The sequence below is a fragment of the Alexandromys fortis genome, unplaced genomic scaffold (assembly GCF_014885135.2).
Source record: "Alexandromys fortis isolate MF-2015 unplaced genomic scaffold, M_Fortis_MF-2015_v1.1 scaffold_51, whole genome shotgun sequence".
Classification (NCBI taxonomy): Eukaryota; Metazoa; Chordata; class Mammalia; order Rodentia; family Cricetidae; genus Alexandromys; species Alexandromys fortis.
Genome location: NW_026067925.1, coordinates 3,665,178 through 3,683,342, shown reverse-complemented (window position 1 = coordinate 3,683,342; position 18,165 = coordinate 3,665,178).

The following is an 18,165-nucleotide window of genomic DNA, read 5'->3' as shown; positions in this document are numbered from 1 at the left end:
TAGGTTCCCTTCCCCTCTTCCTTCCCCCATCCATGGTGCTAATAGGAAGGTCCTATTCCCAGTAAAGGTAGGCAGGTGGGGAGTGGTGGCTCCTGCCTTTAGTCACAGCAGCACTTGAAGCAAAGGAAAGAAATTTCTCCATGAGGTCAGGGCCTGCCAGGACCACATAGACCCTGTCTTTAAAAACAGATCAAAAAACCAAAACAACACAAATGTCTTGAAACAATGTCAGGCTTAAGATGAAGACATACAGTCTCTTGATACCTGTAGACAAACACTAAGAAGAGCCAGGGACTTTCCACTTTTGGCTGTTGTTTGCTGTTGTTCTTTTCTTCAGCTATATCTTGTTCTGTAGCTCAGACTGGCCTCAAAGTGGGATCCTCCTGTCTCAGTATCCTGAGTGCTAGGATTACAGATACCTGCCATCTTATTCCACCTTTGATAAAGGGTTTTCTTGAGCAAATCATCTCAAAGGAAAAATCAGAGAACTGGAATGAACAGGTCCATTGAACTGTCAGCTCAACAAACAGCAAGAAATTCTGAACGTACAATTTACTCATTTCTGAGATATTTAGCCTGGCTGGCCTAAAAAAGTATTCATAAACGCTAGAGACTTCAGGCTTAGGCGTATGAACAACCACACTCCTACATGGTGTGTTCCTTTCTTCCTTGACTCTGGCCTGAAACGCTAGACACCTGAGAGTCCAGTGTAATTGTTTTAAAGAAATGTTTACCAAAGACAAGATTAAAGCTGGTAAGCCCAAATGATTCAATTTCTGGGAATAAATTCATTGAATCATGAGTTTATCCTAACAGCTTTTGTCTGGAATGTAGGTGAGGAGGAGGAAGTTAATGCTGGTTCTGTCTTACGCTTTAAAAGGGGCGACCACAAGGCACTGCGAACACAGGCAGGTGAAACCCTTGTGAACTGCTGAGATTTTACCCCATTTCTGGGTTATCCCCAAAGATGAAGGGGCTCCAAGTTGCTTGTTCTCTCTTCCCTGCTATATAAGCATCACACATCACCTGTAAATCTAGAAAGAAACCGGTTTCCGAGGACAAAGTGGAGAGACCTCTCCTGTGTCACCAGACTGTATTCATACATGACTCTAAGAGCCTCGGGTGGAGTGTGCTTGGCCCTGACTCAGTTAGATGAGGGAGGAATTTAAGAAGGAAGGTTCTTGAGAACTATATGTTTTTCAGTAATTTGAGCTCTCTATCATATTGAGGTTGAGGCTCAAAGGAAAATAGGCAGCCAACTGGAAGGAAGATGGAAGGTAGCCACTGAAGGGAAAGAGTGATGGATGGAGAAGAGATGGCATTGGGTGCCAGCTTCTAGCTGCTGAGGAAGACGGGAGACTGGTAGGCTGACCCGGGCACTACTCTGTCTCTGACCCACCCACCTCCTAACAGGGCAGCTGTCCGTCCACCTTTCATATTTAGGTTCCCGAGTTCTTAAGTATCTATGAAGTACCCAGCACAAGTACCCCGCTTCCGTTTTCTAAGCTCCCTGAAGAGAAATGGGGGAAGCTGCAAGTACTTCACAGACTAAGATGAGCACAGTAGCACGGACAGGCTTGTGTATTATAACATTTTTCTGTATGTTAAAGTTAGCGCCCTAGAGTTTCATTGCTGTAGTTTTATGCATATGTAATTAAACTTTTATTCTTTTCATCCGCTCCCCTGTCATTCACCTCCTCCCTCCCCTGAATTATTGCTGCTTCTCTTTTGTTACATGTACTTCATTACTCTTCCCCCCTGTTGTGATGGCTGAGTTAGCTGTCAACTTGACACACCTGGGAAGAGGGAACTTCACTTGAAGAATTGCCTTAATGTAGGAGGCTGCTTGTTCATCCTGGCTGCCCAGAACCGAAATAACCACACAGAAACTGTATTAATTAAGTCACTGCTTGGCCCGTTAGCTCTGGCTTCTTACTGGCTAACTCTTACATCTTAATTTAGCTCATTTTTAGTAATCTGTGTTTCACCTCAGTGGCTGTGGCTTACCAGGTAAAGTTCCTGTGTCTGTCTCTGGCGGGGCTACATGGCTACTTCTGACTGCTTTCTTTTTCCCAGCATTCAGTTTAGTTTTCCCCACCTAGCTCTTTTCTGCCCTGCTCTGCCATAAACTCAAAGCGTTTTTTTTTTTTTTCAAAGCAATTTCTCTATTAACCAATGGTACTCACAGCATACAGAGGGGAATCCCACATCATTAATCAGATTGGCATTGGGCAAGTATGGGGACTATTTTCTTGATTGCTAATTGATGTAGAAGGGCCCAGGCCACACTGGGTAATGCCACCCCTAGACAGATAGTTCTGGGCTGTAGAAGAAAGGTAACTGAGTATGAGCCTTAGACAGGCCAGTAAGCAGCCTTCCTCCATGGTCTCTTGCTTCTGTTTCTGCCTCGGTTTTCCATGATGATGGGCTGCAACCTGTAAGTTGAAATAAATCCTATCCTTCCCAAGTTGCTTTTGAATGGAATGTTTTATCACGGAATCAGGAAGGCAAAACAGAAATGGTTACAAGAGTGAGCATTGCTCTGGAGGACCTGACCGTGTGGTTTTAGGCCCTGGGTGGTTTTGTAGGAGAAAGCTGGAAGACTGAAGCATTGGGCTGGAAAAGCCACTGAGTGCTCAGACCCTAATAAGCTGTGGGGAGAAATGGGAAGCTTATTCTGAGAGCAGAGCAATGCTGACAGTGGGGGCCTGGTTTGGGGGGATTCAGGGGGAAGCAAGACTATCAGATGTGATGCAGGATTTGGGGTTAGGAGGCTGTAAGAAGCGAAATCTTTGCGTTGCTGAGACCATGGATGCTGGTTGACCAGAACTGAAGAGTCAGCTGTGATTAATAAGAGACCAGCATCACTGAGGTGAAGGCTTCTGGGGAATATTTCCTCAGAGTCAACACACAGTAATGCTGCTGAGGGGGCCAAGACCACAACTCAACCTGGCAACTAAACTTGGAAAGTAAGGAATAAAAGTCTCCCACATAGTACTGATTTGGGTGTCATAAGATGCAGGATTTAAGGGTCATGGAAGGAACCTGAGGCTTGGCACCACAGGACAGGAATGAATTTCCAGCAGAGCAGCCTGGAAGATCCTGGCGATGGTGCAGCCTCAGTGGAGAACCCAGCACACTGGAGATTCCAGGACCATGGTTGACTAGCAAGGATGGTGGCAAGTGTGTGGTAGAGCCACCCTGTGCCTGTTAGACAAGCTGTGTGTGCTCTGGATGATAGGACTAAAGAGGCGTCTACACAAGCCCTTTGGGGCCAAGAAGATCGTGTTTTGAGTTCCATATTTTCAGGTGTTGTTGGCATAGGCTGTTCATTCTTTCCTGTCTGCTCAGACCCAAAATAATTACATAGAAACTATATTATTTGCAATACTGTTTGGTCAATAGCTTAGGCGCATTTCTAGCTAGCTCTTATATCCTAAACTAACCCATCTCCATTCATCTGCATCACCACCAGGTTGTGGCCTACTGGCAAAGTTCCAGTGGGTTTGGGCAAGGGGGCATCTGTCTCCTGTGGTGGCTACATGGTTTCTCACTGACTCCACCTTCTTTTTCCCAGCATTTAGCTTAGTTTTCCTGCCTAGCTCTACTCTGCCCTATCACAGACCAAAGCAGCTTTTTATTCATTAACCAATAAAAGCAACAAAAAAGGCAACAGAAGGACTTCCAACATCATGGGGAATGTCCATTAAATGGACATCGAGGTTGGTTACATTTCTTTTTTAGTTATTGGAAATAGTGTAATGATAAGCTGGTCTGTGAAATATCTCTGTGGTATGTTGGTTTAGAGTCCTTTGACTATATAGCCAGGAGTGGTATAGCTGGGGTCTCATGGTAGTGAGGTTTCTGTTTGTTTGTTTGTTTGGTTTTCCTGAGGAAGCTCCACACTGACTTCCATAATGAGTGAGCCAATTCCTACCATTGTGGAAGGCTTCCTCTTTGTCTACATCCATGCTGGAATTTATTATTTATTTTCTTGATTAAAGCTGTTTTGGATGAGATAAAATGGAATCTCAAACCAGATTGATTTTTCCATCACCCACATCTCCTCTCTCTCTCTCTCTCTCTCTCTCTCTCTCTCTCTCTCTCTCTCTCTCTCTCTCTCTCTCTTCATACATATGCCCACATGCCACTTGGACAACTCATAGGAGTCAGTTCTCTCTACCATCTGGATTCTGGGATTGAACTCAGAGCCTTGAGTTCATTGAGTTTATCGAGACTTGGCAATAAGCATCTTTGGCTACTGAACTTCACTGCTCCTAAAAGTAGTTCTAATTTTAATTTCCCTGATAGCTCAGGATATTGAATTATTGACTGTATTTCTTCTTTTGAGAACTATTTATTCTGTTTTCTAGCCTATTAGCTCATTTATTGATTAAATGATTTAAGACCTTTTTGGTGTTTAATTTTTGCAGTTTTTATATATCCTAGATATTAACCTCCTGTCTGATGTACAGTCAGCAAATAATTATTCCTTTTTGTAGTCTGTCTCTGTATGTTGGTGATTGTTTTTTTTTTAATTTTTTTGTTGTGAAGAGCATTTTAATTACATGTAATCCCATTGAATAATTCTTGAGATGGTTTCTCATCCTATTGAAGGCATTTTTGGAAAGTTTTTAATGGTGCCGGTGTCTTGAAATATTTTACCTGTATTTTCCTCTGTCAGTTTCAGTGTTCCATGTGGGTCTTTGAGCTGACCTTTGTCTAGATTAGTGGTATGATTCCAGTTTCATTCTTCTAAATATGGATAGTCAGATTCCCCAATGTCATTGCTTGAAGAAACTGTCTTTTCCCCAATGTGTGGTTTTGATTTATGATGGTTGACTTGGTTGGGCATGGAATCACATAGAAGGAACTCATCATATTTGTGAAGGAGTTTCTAGATTGGCCAATTGAGGTGGGAAGTCTCATCCTAATATCTTGATTCCCAACATTAAGTTGTTTCTTGTCAGGTTTCAGGGCACAACAATTAGAAAAGTAACGAATATGGGGATATTTATGGGAGAAAAACAGAAGGAACTGAGTGATGGGGGAAAATGATGTCATACATGGCCTATAGAGGTGGCAGTAAACTCTGAGGCTCTCCACAGGACAGGGGATGGCAAAGGGCAGAACACAGTCACTTGCTCACGCGATATCCTTTTATTGCATATGCTTCTTGGCAGTTACTGTAGAAAAGGGATAAGCATTTTAGGCAGGAAAGCCAGAGTGGGAAACCAAAGTATTTGTGTCTCAGTTGCTTTGGGTTAAGTCATGGTTCTTTTCAGTTTCTTGCTTTTGTTTTCTTTTTAACATGAAAAAAATGACAAAAGACTTCCTGTGAGCCAGCTTCATCCTGTTCAGTTTTCCCAGCCATGACACAAGCATCCTGGATTTGCCTCACTGACCACTAGCCATTTTTATTGTAATTTATTTTTTAAACTTTTCTCTTTTCGCCTATTTTAGGCTTACAGGGAAGTTAAGAGGCCAGGATGAAAGACTCCTCCATGTCCCTCACCCAGCCTCTCCTCATGCTAACACCTTACATAACCATAGTACAATAGCCCCGGCTGGGAAGTGAACATCAGTACAGCATCGTTATCTGAACTGCTGACTTTTTCTCAGACTTCCCCGATTTTCCCACTGTTGCGCTTCTCCCTCCTGAAAGTCTACCCAGGCCCCCTGCGCTACATTTAGCTGTAAACTGAATCCTGTGTCTCTTCTGGTCTGTCACGTCTTCTCAGCCCCTTGTTTTTGTCACTAGAAGTATATTCAGAGGGTGGATCCATCATTTTACAGAATCTCCTCCACTCTGTAAAATTCTATAAATTCTGGCCATTCGGGTTGCAGAGAAGGTAGATACTTGGCTGTGTTGCTTTGAGTGTGGTGCCACGCCCCTATAATAACATCACTCATGAGCCTTAGAGAAGAGAATTTCATGTTTAAAGCCAGGCTATCCTACAGAGTGAGACCTGGTTTCCAAAGCAACAACAATACAGTGACCAGCCAAAAGGATACCAAAAACAGTGCTATGGTGTCCTGCTGTGTCTCATGGTTGGTGCAGATGTTCAGTCAAGAGGGAACCAGCTGTGTTTCCATGCTGTGAAGTCACTATTTTTCCATTGTAGCAAGTAAGCATGTTGGAACAATACCTGAAACCACAACTGTTCTCATTACGTTTGCGTCCATGAATGAACCTTGTCTGCAGCTTCTGTTGTCAGCTGTTTGTTAACAATTCCATGTCTTTTACTTTCTATTTACAACCCATTATGTGGAATGCTCCTCTAAGGAGGAGCTGTTTCCTTTCCCTGTGAACTGTGTCCTGGTTTGCTTTCCTATTGCTGTGATAAACACCATGGCCCAAAGCAATCTGAGGAAGCTAGGGTTCATTTTAGCTTCAGATTACAGTCCATTACCAAAGGAAGCCAGGGAAAGAGATCAAGGCAGGCACCTGGAGGATGGTACTGCCCACAGTGGGCTGGGCCCTTCTACGTCAATTGTTAATCAAGGAAATGCTTGACATATGTGCCTGCAGGCTAATCTAGTGGAGGCAATTCTTTAGTTGGGGCTCCCTTTATGCAGGTGACTTTTAAGTTTGTGTCAAGCTGACTGTTGATGCTAACTGCACCAACTTCTTTAGTCTGTTGTTTATGGCACTATGGAAAGACGATGCGTTGATTAATCTTGAGCATCAACTTGCTGGGATTAAGAATCACCTAGGAGACAGGCTGTCTATGAGGACCTTTCTTGAGAGATTTAACTGAGGAAAGAAGGTACCATCCTGTGGGTTGGGGTACTGGACTGAATAAAAAGGAGAAAGGGAGCTGAGCACCCCGGCTTCCCAGTGTGAATAGCTGCCTCATGATTCAGCTACCATGGCTTTCCCGCCATTATGTATCCCTTGGAACTGTGAACCAACATAAATCCTTTTGCTCTTAAGTCAATTTTTCAAGTATTTTGGCATAGCAGCGAAGAAACCAATGCAGATGTAAATTTATTTATCCTATGTTCAATGCCATCACTTCTTATTTTGTGACTTGTTTGCTCTGAATTTGGCCATTCATTAGAGATTATATTTTTTGACAAACCCTTCTAGCACTTTCTCTCTCTCTCTCTCTCTCTCTCTCTCTCTCTCTCTTTTCATGTTTCCTCCTCATTTTTTAACTGCCACAGATTTTGTATCCATATGACTTCTAATCATTTCTGTAATGTAATGAAACATAGTCTGTGACCTTTTAGTGGAAAATTTTATAATTAAGGCAACTGGTAGAATTTTGTTCACATCTCTGTCATATACTGTACAATTGTAAAATAAGAAACATTTGCATCTCGGTGATTCTGCTCTCACATAATACTGCCAGGTGACGGAATATTTACCCCTAAGCCACCTATTATTGACAATAACAAACTGAACTCATACCTTTGCTTATGGAATAAGGTGTCCATTCTATGTATTTCCCAGTGAACTTAGAACAACTTTTGATTACCGTATGGGGGACAACAGACCTGCAGGGCTGATTGAGGAAAAAATACATGGGTAGAAGGTGTCAAACGCAATACAGTCCAACACCTTTGTTCAAGGCAGAAGCCCTTATCAAGTGGGTCCTTCTGTAGCCTAAGGTGCAGGATCCATACCCGCCAGAGACTCCCAGGGGACAGGAAGCTGGAAAGAAATGGGCTTACATGCTCTGCAGCATAGCCAGAGTCCGAGTCTCCACAGCACAGCATCTGTCTGCAGTCTTTATGGCTCACGGCTTAGCTTATCTGTTCTCAGAGGGTTGGGTGGCTTTTTTTTTATAGAGTGTACACACAGATAAGCTCCAAAATGGCTGGAACTATATATAGGCTGGTTATTTAGATAGTTAGATGATAAAAGACGACAGGCTTTTGAACTAGTGGGTATCTGGCTATAGAGAAAAAGAGCCTGCCAGACATATGGAGAAAGGCTGCTACTAGCACCCTGAAGGCTGAGGCAGGAGGATATTAAATCTATGCCCAGCTTGGTTTCACAGTATAACCTTATCTTGAAATACAATATGACACTTCTTGGGTGAGCATGTCCACTGGTCTAACAGTGGCTTCCTGATTGGATTGTAGGGTCACTCCACGGGACGGAATGCATGCCTGGCGCTGGAGGGTTGGTCAAAAGTCTTTGGCTAGGGGAGTCACAGGCCCTATGGAGGAAGCTGCTAATGATGGTTTGCTGTGTAGTTAAACTTCCTTCTAAATGTTTATACCTCCAGAGTACTGCAGTTCTTGGCCTTGGTTACAGAAGCATCTTTGACCTTGGGTGATGACCAAGTTGGGGGCACATTCTTAATAAAGTACTAAGAATAAGTACTTTCTAGGTGCTTAATCCCAAATGAGACACCTATGCCACCCCCTCTGAGGGGAAGGGAACATAATAGAAGAGGGGCCGGAGGACTGTGGGAGCTGAAGGATAGGGAAGAGCATGTCTTCTGGGTATGGCGTGTCCACTATAATCACGAACATACAGGAGGCAGAGGGCTGTGGGAGTTGAAAGATGGGGAGGAGCAGGGGAGGTTATTGTCTTCTGGATATGGCATGGCCACTACAGTCACAAACACACAGCAGCTGGGACTTCCTGTGTGGGATCAAAGAAGTAAATAGGAAAGGAGGGACATGAGGCTGGGAGAGAGACCAGTTAGGAAAAAGAAGGGACTCTGTTAACGAGAGAGAATGAGAGAAGGTAGTGGGGGTGTGAATGTAACCACAGAACACTGCATACAAATTAATACTGTCAATAATTAATAATAAAGAACCCAAAGGCCAAGGCCAGTGTAGCCTCATTTATATAACTTAATGTAATGCTTTCGTACTACATCAACTCTCAGTTTCCTGCATGTAAGAAACGATGATACAAGAAGGCAAGCTAGACAGCTGAGGATCTTGTCAACAATCTGACCTCAGAGGAAGGGGAGTCATGCATGTCACTGTACCTCAAGATAAAATGCCAGACAGGAAAAGACTCTAGCGCCACACTGACATTTGTGGAGAGGACGTAGGGGACCTTAAAGAACTGAGGAGGTCAAGGACATGTAGGATGCTAGTTAGCTGATTCTACCCAGTGGGCTTTATGCAGCAAGAACGAGGAGGTCTTAGCACGACACTATTGCAACAGTAACATCTGCAAACCTCCAATCTGTCTCCCATCTTCTCGCCGTGAATGCATGTGCTAGGTCATAAAGATGATGTGCAAACTCCTGTAATCCACCTGTGGCTGATCTAAAGGGGTTGGTTCAGACACTGAGATGTCACCAGTGGTGGAGTTAACAGTGCTACACTTGGTGTCCAAGCGACATCCAGATTCAACACAGTTACTTGCTTGTCCTGTGACCACTGGGAGGAGGCTGACCTTTGCAAAGCTAGCTTCATTGTTTTCTGCTAAATGGCAACAGAACCCGCATGCTTATTGTTTGCTCAGGAATAAGCCTCAGAAGACAATTCTTTAATACAACATTGTCTATATTTCATAAGATGGTGGAACAGATGCACCTCTCTTGAATGTGAAGTAATAGAATGAGTTCAGAGACAGCCAGTATAATGTACTGGCTTGACAGCTTAGGTCACAGTGCTCAGGAGCGAGGTACCCACAAGCTCAGCATAGGGTCTCTCACTGTAGTCCCAGCATTTGGAAGGCTGAGGCAGTAGGATCACCATGAGCTTGAGGCCGACTTGACTTCAGAGTGGGGGTACAGTATGAGACCTGTCTCAACCAAAATAGAGCCAAGGGAAGCCAAACAGCTCTCCCTATGAAAAACCCATAGGGTACGATAGTGCATTGAAGGGTACAATAGTATGTTGTAGGGTATGATAGTGCATTGTGGGGCATGATAGTACATTGTAAGGTACAATAGTGCATTCTAGGGTATGATAGTGCATTGTCTACTTCTGGATGTGCAGTGGGGCAGGGTACAGATGTTATTTGAACTGTCTTTTGAACCTCTGTTCAAGGAAGAGTTTACGTGTTTGTCTTAGTTAACATTCTATTTCTATAACAATATGCCTGAGGTGGCTAACTTACTGAAAGAAAAAGTTATGTGGTTCACAGTTTGGTGTTTGTTTTGGGCTTTTAGTGACTCATCAAGGTGGGAGTGTTTGGTGAAACAAAGTTATTCACAGCCAGGAATAAAAGCAGAGACGGGTGAAGAGCTGGAACAAACATGATGAAAACACATTGTATGAAAATCAAAGAACTAGCACATTATAAAAATACTTATAGCCGGGCGGTGGTGGCGCACGCCTTTAATCCCAGCACTCGGGAGGCAGAGGCAGACGGATCTCTGTGAGTTCGAGACCAGCCTGGTCTACAAGAGCTAGTTCCAGGACAGGCTCCAAAACCACAGAGAAACCCTGTCTCGAAAAACTAAAAAAAAAAAAAAAAAAAAAAAAAACTTATAAAACACAGCAGAGGAGAAAAGAGCAAGGGTCCCATCATTTACAACCCCCTTCAAGGCCACCTCCCTAAAACTCTGGGTAATTCCCTGAAAGCCCCACCTCTTAAAGGTTCCTACTGCCCCCCGAACAGTGCCGCTTGAGATTAGTCCACATGGACCTGGGGAGGACATTTGCCTCTCACAACAGAGCCCTAGCTGTACCACAGCAAAACGCAAAAACATACAAAGCCCCAATAAAGCAAACAATGTCTGTTCAATGATCAGTGTCTTGGCTTATACTAAGCAATCACATTAGCTTCACAGTTAGCAGTGTCCTAGGGTAACTGGACCCAGCTGGATGGCAGAAGGTCAAGGTCATAAGATGCTGTTAAAGGCAAAACATATGGCTATGGTACTGGGGCGGCTAGTGGCTGAGCAACTATCAGGGAGTCAGAGGAGGCTCACGGTAGGAAGAACACCCCAATCTAGGAGGGGGTTGGGAGGAGCATCACAGTGCAGATATGGACGATTTCCCATTTAGTGTAGATATTCTCTGTCCAACTTGGAGTAAGATACTATGGAATTAATTGCCTCTTGGAAACATATATTTTTAGGTGCATAGTAGAAAGAGATAGACACCTATATTTTGCAGGACCTACAACACATTTACCTCAGGAGGCTAGATCTCAGAAAACCAGCATGCATACAGAAACCACGGGGAAAGGAGGCAGAGGAACTAGGGAAAAAGAGCTAAGAGGAGCGTGAACTATTATGAAGGGAAAGAAATGTGGAGCGGAGGAGAGTGAGCAGCTGCCTGTGTAGACCACTCTGCCATTCATCCAGCGTGCCCGCTTGGCTCCGAACCTGGTGCTTCTTCAGAATAAACCCAAGTCCTCAGATGACCTGCCCCCAGACACCCCCTGACTTTCTTCTCTCGCAAAGCTTAAGTAAAATTGCCTTCGAAAGCTATTCATCTGCCTCTCAAATGTTGCTCCCACAGTCTTTAGAATCCGAATGGCATTGTATGTTCCAGCCACCGAAGAGAACATTTATGGAGGGTAATTGGGCAAATTGAGGGTCTAAAACCCCACAAGAGACAATGTGCTTTGACAAGAAAAGACGGTTGGCAAATGTTAAGGACTTTTTAGATTATTTATTTATTTTTTATGAGTAATCATGATGATTCTTTGAATAATTATACTCTGTCACAGTTGCTTGGATGTGTGGCTTTTTGTCAGTGAATAAAGTTATTTTGTTGTCCTTATTTTTAGGAAGATATTCGCAGTATTGAAATATTTCTAATGTCGATGATGTTGCAGTTCTTGAATGTTTTTCTTCTAGTGACTGGTGACTCACCAGACTCTCACTCTGTCCCTAGAATCTGGTGCCACCAGTCCTCGTTAGAAAGTCACTCCTACAGTTGGTGGTGCAAGGGGAGGTGCTGGGAGTGGGGGCAGGATATGGGATAAAAGCCACACACTGGGAGAACGTTGCTGAATCACAAGATTGGAACCGTTGCTCACATCTTTGGACACTGATTTACTTATTTATTCCCAGGTTTCCTAACACCCAGCCACCCTGTTCACGGGTCACACTCAGACAAAGAGAGCTGCAGGGATATACAATATGGACAATGTAGTTTCATAATTCAATTTTCTTTCCACAAGCATGACAAAGGAGGACTAAGGCTATTCTACAGGAAGATGAAGTACAATGGGCCCCAAAGTCTTTTGTGTACAACAAAAGCTTAAAGCTAGAGCAGTCTAAAGCCTATCAGGTTAGCGCTCTCTTACCTGGTTAGAGGTGAGAGAGCACTCTTACCTTCGGATTTTCACATAGAGGAGACCGACATAGAGGATTGGCTGACTCATGGCTGGACTGGCATTAGGAACGTGTCACATATTACTAAAAACTTTACATGAAAGAATTGTACGCAATGGTGAGACGATCTCATCTGCTTCTTACAGTAATCATTATTTTAAAGTTAGCATTCTTACTATTTGCATGATACTCTTGCCATCTTTATACTTCCGGGCCTCCTGGCATCTGTTAATCCTGTTATGATGGATCGGAGTTGAATATTTGGCAACAATGCTGTGTTGGGCTTCTGATTTTTTGTTTTTATCTTGTGTGTTTCTCAGGCAGAACTAGGACCTTGTGCACACTTTGCAGTTATGGAGTTGCAAAGATAGACCCTTATCCTTAGCTTTGAAAGAAGTGTTGATGATGATATTAGATGAGACTTGGTAGTAGCAACTGTGTTAGCAAAGGTGTTGGTGATTGTGTAAAATTTCACAAGGATGCTGGAACCAACATGGTTAGTGCATAAAGTTACGTAGGAAGGTAACTATGAAAACCCAATATCTGTTTTTTTTCTTTGCCCAGAAAGGGTATATGGCTTTATGATATGAAGCTCTGGGCTCTCTTTGATTTCCATAAGCATCCTTGTTTCATGTCTGTGGCTGGGATAAAACACCCTGAGAAGAACAACTGAGGAAGAGAGGGTTTCTTCAGCTTATGACTGCAGGTCAGCTGAGTATCGCAGGGAAGCTCATGGTCAGAAAGAGAGAGAACCAAAACACACATGCCTAGAACAAACCCAGGGAAGGCAGTTGCCCACATTTAGGCTGGGTCTTTCCCACATTAGGTAATGTCAATCAAGACAATCGCCCATAGATGTGTTCACAGGCTATTGTGATGGAGGAATCCCTCTTTGAGGTCCTGTTCCTAGGTTGACATCCCAATGAGGTGTAACAATCTTTTGGTGAATTGTAGCCTAATAAAGAAAAACAGATAAATGGGACTGAGCCATCCTAGATCCTAAACAGATGATTATTTTTCAAGATCTAGGTGTGCAGAAGAACTAACCCTGGGTGTTTATAAGGGGAGGAGCTCAGGGCCTGCTGCTTAGAAAGATTGAGGTCCCTACCTTAACAGCTCCAAGGTGTCTGAGCCTGGAGGAGTTGGTCAAAGAGGAGAACAGTGGGTTTACAGAGTATGCCAGCAGTAAACAACTTCAAAAGAGTCTCTGGGGCTCTGGTTAGAATCCAGAGCTTGTCACGAATGGAGGGTAGGAGCAGCAGGAGCGGAAGCATCCCCAACCCCAGTCTGAGGGTCGGGACTTCCACTGTTTTCTAAACATTTAGAAAATAGGAAAAGATTATAGGAAAAGATTAGACATTGTACATCTATTATAAATTTGGTTCCTTTACTTTACTTTTCTCTCTTGTATACCATAGTCACCTTAAATTGCTTTTCACTAAGACTTGGAATTATCTCAATATATATATAATTCATTTATGCACATATACTAATACATACATAGATTTGACACAATATTTTGATTCATAGGTATTTGAAGTATTCTGAGAAATAAACCAGGTGTCCCTTAGTTTAGAGTCAGGAAATGTATGAAAACCAAATCACATGTCTAGCAAGGTGGCAGTGGGAAAGAGACCTAAATTAAAGTTTAAAAATGAATCATTTCTGTTGATCAGTTTTAATTACTTTCCAAAAAACTGACCAAACCTGCTTTGGCCTTTTGCAGATGCGAGGTGATGATACACTCTATGAAATGGTATGTTTATAGCCAAACACAATTTTAAATCCATCTTTGTGTATCAGTTACTTGATAGCCAGGAAACATTTGTATTGCTTCTGACTGTCACGGAAAAAAAAAAAAAAACAGATAAAGCCAGAAGGACTGTCATTCATCCAACTGATCACAAGAAGACATTTGCCATCTGAGAAGTTCTCATCTGAGCAACAGCACCCGCACTCACACACCCCTGAAATATACTTTCCTACTTAAAGATTACTTTTTCCCTATTATAAATCTCAGTCCTGAAGAAAGCTACTTGCAGCTTTCCACAAGGTCAGCGCTGAGAAGTTGCAGCAGGAAACGAATGGATGCATGCACGCACACCCGTGGGAAGGGCAAAGATCTGCGGTGCTGGTAGTTCCTGCAAAACTGAACACTGCTGTCGTATGATTGAACAGTTTCCCTTTTTAATTTTTCAGCAACAAATTGGATACACATTTATCCAGCAGCTTGCACATGAGGTTCACATGAGCTTTATGAATAACAAAAAAATTTGGAGCCACTTAAAGTATTTCTATTTAAGGACAGTAGTTAGTAATTGTCCTTAAATAGAAATAAACAGAAGTGGTACATCCATTCAATGGATTATTACACAGTGAGAAAAAGAAATGAGTTACTGTGATCCTTGGTTTTAAATGTCACCTTGCCACAACATAGAATCACTTGGGTGAGGAACCTCAGTTAAGGACTTGCCTCCATCAGGTTGGCATACGGGAGTGTCCGTGGAGGACACCTTGATTATCTTAATTGATTTAGGAAGGTCTAGCCACCATGTGGGTGGAACCTTTTCGGAGCAGCCCAGACAAGAAAAGAACACAGGAGAAGGAAGGTATTTGGTTTCTGCTCACCATCCTGCCCTGCGGCAGCTACTAATTCCATCGCTGATATTAGAACCCGATTTTCCGGCCAGGTCAGGGAAAGGGGGTGCTGGAGACATGACTGGTTGACATCAGACCACTACAGTTAGTTTGGAGTTAGCAATGAGTGGAGTGTGCAAATAATCCATTATCATTCTTAACTTCGTTCTTCCAGTGGTCTTCTAGATTTTGTTTTTAACAACCTACGGCTGATTTTTTTTCTTCTGACTTCAGGAGAAATGAAAGTTTATTTATGGACTCTGCTATCGGCCTGGTATGCCATGTAGGGAGACAGCCTGCCTCCATGAGTCTACCCTTGAGCCTGAAGATATCTCACTTTCTTATGGCTGATGGCTCCAGAGCAGTTGTCAGTACTTGTGTGTGAAAGAGTCATAAGGCCTTCTACTATAGCAATGGTCCAGTCACAAGTCTCTCCCAAAAGCCCCTGCATTCCCAGCTTGAAAACCATCTAGGATACCTTAGAAATTGGTGGCTAGAAATGTTCCAGTTTCTCTCTCTCTCTCTCTCTCTCTCTCTCTCTCTCTCTCTCTCTCTCTCTCTCTCTCTCNAATTTAGTGCAGTTCAGAACAGACAGCTGTGACCCCGAACCCACACAACTGTGGCAGAAATGTGGTTGCAGATCTGCCCACGCGTGTGGAGCAGCACTGACCAGGTAGATCTGTCCACGTGTGTGGGGCAGCACTGACCAGCACCACCTGCGAGAGCACCATGGTCAACGCCATCAACAGCGCCTCTTCAACCAATGGTGTTACACACATCCATGCCTCTTCACGAAACGGAGCAATGAGCTTACACACCGCTGCACCTTCACCCTCCACAGACACACAGTGAAAAGCTCCTACACTGCCTCTGTACACTTGCTTCATTCCCTGCATTAGGAGCTGTGACTTCCGCTCTTCCCTTGGGCTAGCTTCATTGCTTCTCATTGGGTCACATGTCCTCTGGCTTCAGTTCATTTGAATGTCTTTCTCTCTCGTCTCTCTCTCTCTCTCTCTCTCTCTCTCTCTCTCTCCTTTCTAGACAGGGTTTCTCTGTAGCTTTTGGAGACTGTCCTGGAACTCACTCTGCAGACCAGACTGGCCTTGAACTCACAAAGATTTTCCTGTCTATGTCTCCTGAGTGAAGAGATTGAAGATGCGCGCTACCACCACTTGGCTTTATTTTTTACCTAGCACTTGTACTCATTCTTTTAGACTTTCACACAAGGCAGTTTGGTCATATTCACACACCCTGAAAGTCCTCTGTGACCAATCTGCCCCTCTCTACACATGTGACTCCTCCCACTTCCTCCTTCTCTTCTTCTTCTTCTCCCCCTGGAGTCCAATTTGTGTTGCCCAAATATCATTTGGCGTGGGGCCAACTCTTGGAGCACAGTTGACATACCAGGGGTTAAGTCTTAAAGTAAACCGGCTGTGTCTTTCCTGGTGGCTATCATGTGCCAATAGCTCCTCAGCTAGCAGGGAGACTTCCTGACTCTTTCAGGATGGGATTTTGTGTGAGCTAAGCTCATGCAGGTCCTGTGTGTACTGTCACAACCTCTGTGAGTTCATGTTGTGTCTGGGAAGCACTGCTTCACTATCGTCACACGTTGCTTCTGCTCTTATACTCTTTGGCCTCCTCCTTCTCCCTGGTAAAATCCTTGGGGATAGGTATGTTATAGATGTCTCATTTGGGGCTGTGCGCTCTTCGGTTTCTTATTCTTCAGATTAACCAAATGCAGATCTCTGAGTGAGTCACTGGCTACTACAAGAAGAAGCTTCCCTGATGAGGGTTGAGTGAAGCACTGGTCTATGAGAATATCAATAGGTCACTAGGAGCCGGCTTAATACCGTACCGCCCTGAATAGGTCTGATCTTGTCTATCGATTTTTTTAAAAATCTGTTATATGATGCTTTAAAAAGTATTTTTGTTTCTCTAAAACTGAGTGCAACATGCAATCACTGACATCTTATGCCTGGTGGTTTTTTTTCCTTTCCCTAGTTGTACATAAAACATACATTGTGGAACTCAGTGGCAGCATAAAAATGTCTTTATAACATTCTGGAAGAAAACATTCCCTCCCAACCTAAAGAGAACAATTCAAGGACCTAAGGGGCCAGAGTTCTAGTCTTGACTCTGTTACGAAGTAGGCGTTGACTTTGGTCGTGTCCATTAACTTCTTTGATCCCAAGTTCTGTCATCCATAACATGGTAGAAGCTAAGTATCCTTCAGGATCATAACTAACACTGGAATCTAGGCCACGTTGTCAGAACAGGAAGTGCCAGGGTAATAGGACTGAAATTGCTCTTTTCTCTCTGTGAAGCACCTGGGCTGTTTCCAGATGGAAATTTCAGCATTAGTGATTACAAGTGAGAGAGAGAGAGAGATGTCCCAGCCAAGCTTACCGAGGCAGCGGCAGCTCACGCACAGGACTCGGGCTGTGCAGGCCCACGTTGTGTATATCTGGCACCACCTCGGACTTTCATAGGAATAGAAACGAAAGACTTCTTAGTTTTCCAAAATAAAATGTTTCAGATTTAAATTGGCTTTGGTTTTGAATTATTCTTAGGAACAAGGGGAAATTAGTTAAACCTCCAAGTCATTTTCCAACCCTCCATCTGCTGGCTCACCCCACGCCTCCCCAATACCTTCTGTGCTCCTATTCCGTCCCTGGTACCCACTGTTTGCTGATCCTCTGAGCCCCCTTCTCCAGGCTCTCGCGTGTGCACACAGGTTTGTAGGCGACAACTACTGTTGCTACCCAGAGCCCCTTTGGAAGACGGTCTCTCTCCTTCCAAATGCTCCCCCACCTGCCTGAACGCCATTGCTAACACAGCAGCACAGCTACGGCTTCAAGCCAGTGAGCCTCTCTGAGAGCCAATTTCTCTGGGTTTTATGTTTCCCATAGTTACCATCTGTGAGCACATTAGCAAACCCAGAAAGGCCCAGAAGCTCCGCTTCTTGCCTGCATGGGTGTGTTGTCGATAATGCAGTTACATAACTTATTACTGATAATTATGCGTTTTATCATGGCAGGGATCGGTTGTTTGCTTAGGCTAACTTCATAAGGGCCTCCGTCTAGCTTTGAATATTGCCCACATCTCTGAATGACATGGCCAGAGATAGCTATGCAATTTAGCCACGTCACCCTCCACTGGCACCTCACAGCTGCCTAAACGACAGCCACTGCTGTTTACTTTGCTGATCTGTCTCCCCACAGCTCTGGCAAAAAGATGACGATGAGTATCATAATGATGTAGAAGGGGAAATTCAGGGCAATTTAAATGCATCCACTTCTGCCTTGCTGAATCG